At 47.9% G+C, this 7,629-nt stretch overlaps 1 protein-coding gene and 1 long non-coding RNA gene across 2 annotated transcripts in view; one reads left to right on the top strand and one right to left on the bottom strand.

Annotated features, from left to right (window-relative positions):
- LOC109510078 (uncharacterized) overlaps window positions 1–7,629 on the bottom strand; it is a 9,469-nt gene that overhangs the window by 622 nt on the left and 1,218 nt on the right. The window contains exon 2 of the long non-coding RNA XR_002167057.1: window positions 7,092–7,162. This is a non-coding gene — a long non-coding RNA (uncharacterized LOC109510078). The remainder of the gene's footprint in view (window positions 1–7,091; window positions 7,163–7,629) is intronic.
- The window catches only part of LOC109510075 (high affinity choline transporter 1-like), a 28,254-nt gene that overhangs the window by 19,462 nt on the left and 1,163 nt on the right, over window positions 1–7,629 (top strand).

Genomic DNA, 7,629 nt, shown 5'->3' with positions numbered 1-7,629 from the left:
GCCGCTCGCTGTTGTCACGAAGCTGCTGGATGATTTTGTCTTTGTCAGCATGGCTGGCGAGAAGCTTGTGAAGTTGGACCTCCAAGGCGGCGACCAGTGTGTCTCTCTCCTGCCTCCAGTTCACCATCATTTGCTCTTTGGAACGCAAGCTCCGCCTCCTGGACAAAGGTGTGACAAAGGTCGAGCAAAACAAATATATATATATATATAGATATATTTTTTTTTTTGGGGGGGGGGCGTGGGGGGAATACAGGCAAAATTCAGCAACTTCACAACGTCCAGCCAGCGGCATTTCACATGACAGTGGAAGGAAAATACCAGTCGGTGGCAGCGATGCAATAGTAAGCTGAAAATTCATTTTAGGCAAACGTTTTTGTTTTTTTTTGGGGGGGTGGGGGGGGGGGCTGAAACAATACTGATGGAGGAAACTTTAGAAACAGTTATTTTCAACGTGATTTATTATGTTTAATTCTGCATTTATATTACTGCGCGAAACATGCTCAACTCTACATGGCTCCAAAGAGCCGACAGTTGACGATCAGAGGAAACCAACCGAGGCGACCCTTCTGCATTTCTCATGCTGACTTGACGTATTAAAAGTGATAATCAGGCTTATGCACTTGCTGAGGATGTGATGAAAATGTCAACATTATGCACTTTGGAGTGAAAGCTCAGGTGTGGACAGTTTGCTGAGACCCCAAACTTCCGCTTCGTGGCCTCACCTTCATGTAACCTCGGGACCTCATGAGCAGATAAAAAAAGAGGGCATGGGGAGGGGCTGCTTTAGGACAGCAGGGAGAGATGTGCGCAGCCTTCTTCCTACTCTCCTCGCAAACAAAAACAACAAAGAGACGTCTCCTCTCTTCCTTTCTATAAATGGATATTTGTCAATTTATATTGTAAACCTGACAAACACCCAAAGGAATGCAAGGAATATTACATGACGACTCTCGACCATGCCAATGTAAGACCAGGGCAGCTCACCAGCTCAGCCTCCCCGGCCAGGTAGCGCTCTCAGTCCGGTCAAGGGTTAAAAGCTCTTCACCTGTCATCGCATCGCATGGCTGACAAGGGGTGGAGACATGCGACAATTGGCACGGAGAAGCTTGGCATGGTTCAAAGGCAGTCAAGTGACGTCTGAAGGACAGACACTCTCATCTAAAGGTTCTACTCAGCAACGTGGACGGTTTTGTTGAATAAAAAGACGTGAGCAGCAAACATCTGCCGTCAGTCTTTTGCAGCACAAGGTAAGCTGACGCTTGCCAATCCAACGTGTTGTTGATCTGAACCTGGACAGACTTTTCCACCATTGTCGGCAGTCAAACACTTGGAAGGTTGCAATGCCGACAGGTCGACAACACTCGGACCCACTGGGGGGCCTTTAACTGGTGCAAGTTCACCTTCTTATTCTCGGTGTTAAACAAACATAAATAGAGTTAGACTTTCCTACTTTTACATGTGCAGATATTTTTTTCATCCATAAGCGAAATCATGATGCTACAAAGCGTGTGTGTGTGTGTGTGTGTGTGTGTGTGTGTGTGTGTGTGTGTGTGTGTTGTGTGGAGCGAGGAACCCTTTGACAGTCAATCAATAACGCCCTGCAGGTTACCGTGATGTTCTCGTGAGCGCTCCTCGCTTCCTCTTTGGCCAGCTGAAGGTCACGCGACGAGGCCTCGGCGCACTGGCTCGCGTGGCCGACGTTTTGCTGTCTCAGCATCTTCTTCACTTTGTCCATCTGTGAGCAAAAACAAGACGGTGATGACTGCTGTCATCAAATTATTTTTGCGAAGCAAGTTTGCACAAGTTGCGACTCGACCCTTCCTGCGGCTTAAATAAGGTGCGGCTGTTGACATATTTTTCTTGATCCTGAATATCGAATGAGAATTAACATTTGTCACCACAAATGTTCATTCAAGGGACTTTCAATAGTGGGCCACACCCATTGCCAATCAAGTTATGGCAATAGCTCCATGAGAACGTACAATTCTCAACTCAACTCAGGCGTATTTCTCAAACACTTCAAAACAACCACCACTGTATACGAAGTGCTGTACATTGAGCAAATGTTTCAGGAGCCAGTGAACGGATGCCAGAGTAGGAGTTATGTGCTCCCTCTTACAAGTACCGGTCAAGAGGCGAGCAGCGGAATTCTGGAGCAACTGGAGACGCTTCATGGAGGATCGGCTGACTCCAAAGTCAAGTGCATTGCAGTCATTCAGCCAAAATGTGATGAAGGCATGAATGACTCTTTCAAAGTGCTCTTGAGAAAGGAGAGGCTCGACTTGAGCCAGCTACTTAAGATGAAAGAAGCTGGATTGAACAACGGCACCAATTTGGCCAGTCCAATTTCAAATCACTGTCCAGTTTAAGACCCAAGTTCGAGACTGTTGCCATAAGATAAGGAGCCATGGGACCCAAGTCCGCAGGGTGGGATGTACAAGGGCCACTGTGACCAAACACAATCACTTCTGTCTCCTTTTCACTGAAATTCAAGAAATGGAGTGACATGTAGATCTTGATTTCCTCTCGACAGAATAAAAGTGATTCCCCCCCACCCCCGAAATTATTTTCAAGAAATGGAGTGACATGTAGATCTTGATTTCCTCTCGACAGAATAAAAGTGATTCCCCCCCACCCCCGAAAATTATTTGAATCCATGAGTCAGGGATGTGTGGGGAAACACCGTGGTGTTGGTTGAATTCTTTGTGGACATCCCGGCTGAGAATCAGGCCGCCTTATTGGGCCAGTTCTCGTCAGCAGCCTCACGATTCCATTTCAGTGGTGTAGGAAGGCAGTGAAGCGATATTTGTAGCTCCCCTCGACACCTCGCCTCGTCGTCCTCAGCCTCTCTGCAGGCGGACATCTTGTTGGTCATCATCTTGAATATCTCCAGACGTTTCTCCGCTCGCTCCTCCAGGAGTTGCGTCTCCCTGGCCAGCCGCTCCCTGCGAAGGGCAAAGAGCAAGACCGCCTTGACCTCGACGTCCTTGGAAGATGGGGCCGCCCACCCTGTTTCTCGCCAGGCTCACGTCCAGACAAACAGAAGGATGCGAGGACGTTCCCACCCCGCCCAGCATTAGCCAACAAAGTCTCACGTGAAGTCGTTCTGCATGTCTGCGAAGATCTGCCTGAACTCTCTGCTAATGTCCTCTCTGACGCGGCTAAAAGCTAACTTACTTTTTTAACCATTTTATCGACGCAAAAAGACGACAGCGTCTCGAAAGTTTTCACACTCACCTGGTACATCGCCTTGACACATTATAGAGCAGAAGGATATATCCGAAGAGAAATGTGGAAGAAAAGTCCGCAAAATTAGGCCAACGTCACACAAGAACGCTCGCATCCATCGGAACATGACAACAGCAGTCAAGGAAACGGAATGGCGCTCCCAGTTTGAAACGAGCCAATCACAAGAACACGTTTTCTTCTTTTACTCCGATTAGTTCGCTTTGATTTGTGCTCCTTACCCCTGGTGGAAATATTTTGAGAGGTGCCACCAGCACCGTCGAGCAAGCTGCTTGCCCCCATTTCAGTGTTTTGAAATTACATTTGTGAATGATTCGTTCTCATTTTTATTTTGAATTGATGAAAAGTTATGAGGCTGAAATCTATATCGGGACACTCTTCCACACCCTCCGTTGAAAAAAAAAAACAACTTGACGAATATATTTGTTGGTGGCAGCAAAAGTTTGGATGACCAGAAGAAACGTCCACGCCATTTAAAATGTTTTTTTTTTTTTTTTTTTTTGCAGAGGGGTGTCTTTCAGTCCGAGATGGCCGCCAACATTCCGGGCATCATCTCCATGGTGTTCTTCTACGCACTGGTCCTCGGCATCGGGATCTGGGCGTCAGTCAGGTCCAGGAGGTTGAAGCGCAAGCAGGTGAGCGGCATTCTGGAGATGTCGTTGCTTGGCAACCGTAGCATCAGCCTACTGGTGGGGGTCTTCACCATGACAGGTGAGCACCTTTCCACGCACACTTTCCATCTTTTTTTATTTTTCTTGGTGTGGTGGGGCTCCCCGCACCTTTATTATTGGTAAAAAATAAAAATAAAAAATCATTGTGTAAATATATATTCATATTAAAAAATAAAAAATAATAATAATGATGATTATAATTTGTATTGCACTTAGCTAATCTAACCAATGTAAAAGGGCTATGCAGTGGTGCTTTGAGAGAAAAGTGACTCACAACAGGTTTTGAGATATGCGACATCATACGAGATAATTTTTTTCCTTTGACTTGTGAGCAAAAATTGGAGATACAGGCATTGTACGGTGGCAGTGAACGCAACTTCTCTCAGTCCATGTGGCAGTTTGGCAGGTAATATTTGCTGTTTTTTGCTTTCCAGCTAAACAGAAAATTACATATTGACGGTTTGAAACAAGCACATAAATTAAGTGTGCTAGCATTGCAACACATAATCGACTCGTACGGCGCTTTTTCTACCTGGATTACTCACAGTAGCTTCACACTTTTACCTCATTCACTTCCTGTTGAATGTTGCAGCATTAGGAGAAACTGGGCTGTCAGTCTCTGCACTTCAAACTGGTCGCAATGACCGGTGATTGAATCACCAATCCTGGGGTTGTGTCAAGACCACTCTACCACTGAGCCATGTTGCCGGCTTAGACCATAGACAGGCTCGCGAAAAGTATTGACACTCCTGAATATTTGAAGATAAAGGACACGGCAACATACTCAGAGGTGCAGGTTACATCCGATGCAAAAAGGCAGACTGATATTGGAATAGATTACTGAGTCACAGTCGTTGTGCATTCTTCTTTTTTGTGGTCTGCATGGCTGCGCGATCCTCCCAGTCTGCTGCCCGGAGGCCATGTGGCACACAGCAGGAGAAGGAGCAACCACGAGAACCACATTGAATTATTCGTGTACTATTTCATGTTGTTAAGTATAATCAAGTGCTATTCTCCTTGTGGAAAAACAAAAAAAGTACAAAAATTAGTTTTTCGGGGCAGGTGGTTGACATTGTGTTGCGAGCATGGCCATAAAAAAAAAAAAAAAAATCAATTTGTATCTCAATGCACCACGGCATGAAAGAGGTTCAATTCGTCTAAGCTTCCCCCTGAAACAAAAAGGGAAAGCTAAAACTTTTCAGTCAGACCTTTTCAGACTTCCCAGGTATAAACTGACTCCATTTTATTTTGTCAACTGGCTGCATCGAATAGAATCACCTTTGCAGATAGATTTTTGGAGTAGATGTCGAATCTACTTAAAACATGTACCTGGATCCAGATAACTTTATTTCGTGCAACCACTTGGCAAAATAAAATGGAGTCAATTCAGCAGAGCTTTTTCTTCAGCACAGCGGTTGTGAAAGGGCCATGTGAGAGGATAATGTGCGTGTAAGAAACGTGTGATATTTCCCACCGGCTGATTGCCAAGATGATGTTGGCTCTCCAACAGGCGGGCTGGTGTTCGCTGGGCCGCTGCGCGCAACCCAATGTGTCACCATGATGGATCCCTTCCAGCGCAAGTACGGCAAAGGCCTGACGGCCGTCTTCAGCTGCACCTCGCTCTTCCTCGACATCTTCTGGGTGCCCGGCACCCTCATCGGCCTGGGTGATGCGCACGCAACGCATGCACTCACACAAGCTTGCATCGTGCCACGCATACACATTGGCACATACGTTACTTCTCACATAAACCCACCGAAAAACTTACGCACTGGCACACACTACTCCCCGTAGTAAAATCTTGTGTGGTGTGTGTGCGTGCTTTCAGGCGGGACCATGAGCGTGGTCCTGGACATGTCGTTCAGCGTGTGCATCTGGATCTCGGCTTGCGTGGCCATCACGTACACGCTGTTGGGCGGCCTCTACTCGGTGGCCTACACCGACGTCATCCAGCTGCTCCTCATCTTCTTCAGCCTGGTCGCAAACACCCCGTCACCTTCCTCACTCACTCATAAACTGACCGCTCATTCACTCTTTGCGTATGTGTGTGCATATGTGTGTGTGTGTGTGTGTGTGTGTGTGCCTGTGTGTACGTTCGTATAGTGGCTGTGCGTTCCGTTCGCGGTGTCCAATCCTCACGTGGCGCCCATCGGTTCCACGATGATGAACAACACGCTGCACCCGCCCTGGATTGGCGACTGGAACATCAGCAACATATGGATCCTCATGGATAGCTACTTCTTGTGGGTGAGGGAGTTGAGGCACTCGCACGGGGACGAACACACACGCATACACACACACACACACACACACACACACACACACACACACACACACACACACACACACACACACACAGACACACACACACACACACACACACACACACACACACACACACACAATGAGTGAGTAACACGCCCTTCGTCAGGGCATGCAAGTCCTGAGGTGTGTGGTGGGGGTCGGCCTCTGTTCCCTCTCAGTCTTTCGGCAGTCTGGGATATCAGTCCTTCCACCAGAGGACGCTGTCTACGTCGTCCCCGTCCACCGCCAAGCGCGTTTGCTTCATCTCCGCCGCCGTCTTCATAGTCTTCTGCATCCCCCCGGTGCTGCTGGGGGCCGTGGGGGCATCCACAGGTGAGAGCGCCTTGAAACCTTGGGATGCATAGACGGGCTGTGGCGACGAAGCACTCCATTTCTACTGTTTGTCATATAAAGTTGGGAAGGTCTATATGCGTCACTGCATACGTCTGTGTAAAAGGGGCAAAGGTGAGTGTCAGAGGGTCTGCTGTATGTCAGTGTGAATGGTTATTATTTCAGTGTTTTCTGTGAAAGGAAAGGCGTACACGTTAGGATTAGAAATCAGTGTGAAAGGTGTATCGTTTGTGTGAACGTGATATATCACTGTGCAAATGTTATATTTCAGTGTGAAAGTGTTATAGGTTAGTGTAAGTGTGAAAGGAGTGTGTGTGAAAGGGGTGCATTGGTCAGCATGAAAGGTCTATGTCCGTGTCAATGCTTTATACCAGCGATTCCCAACCATGATTGAGCCAAGGCACCGATTTGAAATTTGAAAAAATTAAAATAACGCGAGCTTCGAATGTTACGTTCAAATGAAAGGCATTCAGGTTAGACGTTTTGCACGTTTTCCAGAAGCCCACCCCCACCCAGGACCCTGCGGGTGCGGAGAACACCCCCGACGCCGCCAGGCCCATGTTGACCACTGGCTGCTGAGTCAGCAGACACTCCAAATTAAATTAACTGGGAATTGTAAGGTTCATGTTGGTATGAAGTGCAGCGGTCCATTTGCGTGACTTGCGTTCATGCAGCGTGGGACCGTTTCTCACTTCCCATTGAGTGACTGTGTGAATGGGGGTATGGATGTTTTTTTTGTCTCCATATGTGCTCTGTCACTGACTGGCGACCAGTTTCGGGTGTCGTCCGCCTTTCACCCATAGTCAGCTGGGATAGGCTCTCCTGTTCAGGATAAGCGCTGTTGAAACGGATGGAGGGACCGTTGAAGTTGAAAGTGAGGTGCCGTTTGACAGGCCCGTGCACGTTTTGTGTTCAGACTGGAACGCGACATCATACGGTTCTCCGTCCCCTTATGAACGTGACGAGGCGGCGCTGGTTCTTCCCCTGGTGCTGCAGACCCTGACGCCGTCGTACGTCTCCATCATGGGCATCGGGTGCGTCGCCGCCGCCGTCATGG

This window comes from Hippocampus comes, unplaced genomic scaffold (assembly GCF_001891065.2).
Source record: "Hippocampus comes isolate QL1 unplaced genomic scaffold, H_comes_QL1_v1.1 scaffold39, whole genome shotgun sequence".
In the NCBI taxonomy this organism is placed as follows: Eukaryota; Metazoa; Chordata; class Actinopteri; order Syngnathiformes; family Syngnathidae; genus Hippocampus; species Hippocampus comes.
The sequence above is the reverse complement of the archived record's forward strand: the minus strand, read 5'-3'. Positions and strand labels throughout refer to the sequence as shown.